Genomic DNA, 2,845 nt, shown 5'->3' on the forward strand with positions numbered 1-2,845 from the left:
CGCACTGTGCAGTAAGTTCCTCTTCCAACCTTCGCGCAGTGATGGAATGTGGTTTAAAAAAAACAAGCTGAAGACGCGCAACTTTTCTCTGCAGTTCTTCGTCATGTAGCCTGCAGCCTGGAGAGCTTTATGTGGGTCGATGGCGCCCCCACACGACCCAGAGCTGCAGGTGTAGACTTGATTTGCGTGAAATTCATCCACTCTTCATGACTTCTGGTGGGAATGTGACCGCAGCAGAGCGAGAGGCAAGAGTCCAGTTTCGGTTTTAATTCTCACACAAACCGATTTAAAACAAAACACTGGACTCAAAGTGGCTGTAAGGTGGGTGAACGGTACTTTATGTGCTAACTAATGTCATCATGTAGCACTACAAGCAAAATCAGCCATAATATTAAGATTTATTGCAATATTTACCTCATCAGTAGGTCAAGAGGTTGACTGAGGTACAACAATTGGTCAAGTAAAGTAACTATTTTCACTTTTATTTTTCCTGTATTGATTAATGTCACAATTATTTATTGTCTTATTTGTATTTTTCTTAACGATTAGCAGAATAATTCTAAAATGCCAGCTGTTAAAGATTCTCATATGTGAAAACATGTTGCAGATCTTTAGGTTTGAACTGCTGGAGAATGAAAAAAAAGACCCTATTATTTCAGGTATAAATTTAACATTGTGTTTTTCTGCAAAGACATCTAACTAGCAGATAAGGACTATACATGTTGTATTTTCCTGTTCACAATGTGCGTTGACAATTAAAGTAGTTGCCTAGTTATTAAAAATTTATTTGACTGACCATATATAGGGACATCAGGTTACTATATAACCTGATGAACCAAAATCCAGTCTTTACAGTTTCTTTTTAAGAGATTACCAATAATTATCTCTAAATAGAAACTACCATTTGTTCCTATTTGTGGCCTATAAAGGATCAGTAAAACACCAGAAAGTATCTCTCTGACCTGCAAATAAGTCACTAGTTACAACATTCATCCATCCATTATCTATCCACTGCTTAATCCTCATGAGGGTCATGGGGGGCTGGAGTCTATCCCAGCTGACTCAGGGCGAAGGCAGGGGACACCCTGGACAGGTTGCCAGTCTATCACAGGGCTACACTTAGAGACAGACAACCAAGCACACTCACATTCACACCAACAGACAATTTAGAATCACCAGTTAACCTCAACATGTTTTTGGACTGTGTGGGAGAAAGCCAGAGAACCCGGAGAGAACCCACGTTACACGGGGAGAACATGCAAACTCCACACAGAAAGATCTCAGGTGTCCTCACCGGGACATGAACCAGCAACTTTCCTGCTACGAGGCAACAGTGCTAACCACTGAGCCACTTGTTATTCAACTAAATTTATTTTATTTATACAGCATCTCAGAGCACTTTCATGCTTTAATATAAGAACAATTTCATATCTGTTGTGTACATTTAGAAAGTGGAGCAGAGAATGTGTTGCTGATAGTGACTGGTGAGGTTTATTATATATTACATGAATCTACTGAGCAAAAATGTAAACACAGCATGTAATGATTTGTTTTTACACAGAGGGGAATCAGTATTTGTTGTTCCGACCCAGCACACAGCATCTCTACAGCAGGATGAAAGAAGTAAGTACAAGCTATACTGGAAATGATAATAGACAAATTGGGAGTGGGGTCATGCTTTTCTAAATATAACAATAGAATTCAGATTTCTTTTACTTTTTCTCTAAGTCAGAAAATATGTTTTTGCTGCATATATATATTTTTGCTCGGTGTACATCTAAACCCTGTTGGTCCACAGATTTTTGCAGCCAGTCTGTCTTTAAGTGCAACAATAACCTCTGACTCTGCTTCTTTTTGTTCCTGAGCAGCTCCGGCCTCCTGCTCTCCTTTGGCCAAACAAACCCCTCGCCGCTTTCATCGCTACAGGTTACCAAGGCAACAGCTGATTTCGGCGAAGTCAGGATTTGGAAGTAAGTGAGAAATTCAAGTGATCGAGTTCATCTGTGATCCAGTGAGGGAGACTTTTTCCCCTCTGCAGTCAGCCTGCGGTGTTTGTAGCTTTTGGAGATGCTTCGTTGCATCTCAGATCATCACAGCTTTTTGAATGTTTGGTTTGAAAGAAACAGCAGACACCAAACCGGATGAATGATCCGTGCACCCAGTGACCCTCATGAGTGACACGGTGGTGGCATCCGTCCTCGAGCGCTGACGCTGGGCGTGTTGTCGCCTGCCACAAAGGTCAGGCTGTTTGAACGCTGTAGGTGGCACCATCCAGCCTCGACATGAAAGCTGTGAGTCAGTCTGTCCGATGGGGAGCAGCACAGGAGAGGCTACGCAACTTAGGACCATCAGAAAACTGAGGAGGAGCCTCAGATGAGACCAGGTTGATGGTGGAACCTGTGTTTGGAAACTGTACAGCATTATTAAGGAATTTAGTCAAATCAACTTAGATTTTCTAGTCTGCTTCATGTAAATATACTAGTTTTGCTCACTTTTAATTAATTTCACCTGAAATGTTGATTTTTTAAAATTTTCAGATCACCTTTGAACATGAAAACATGCTCTAATAGCTTGAGGTGTTTAAACTTATTAGGATAAATTGATTGAATGAGCAGTTATAAGTTCACTGAACTCATTAAATACAGTTTATAGGAAGCATAACAAGCACATAAACAGGGTTGTTAGAGACCTCAGACTTCCCAAAGACTCCAAGTTTTTATAGTTTCACAACAGTGGAAGAAAGGCTGGAAACTTGCTGTGTGCCTTTATTACATGTCATTTTACATTGTAATCGTTTCTTTTCATAATAGTCAAACTAATTCTAGCCATGACAAAGGTTAGCACT

The sequence above is a fragment of the Stegastes partitus genome, unplaced genomic scaffold (genome assembly GCF_000690725.1).
Source record: "Stegastes partitus isolate 25-593 unplaced genomic scaffold, Stegastes_partitus-1.0.2 Scaffold24, whole genome shotgun sequence".
Taxonomy (NCBI): domain Eukaryota; kingdom Metazoa; phylum Chordata; class Actinopteri; family Pomacentridae; genus Stegastes; species Stegastes partitus.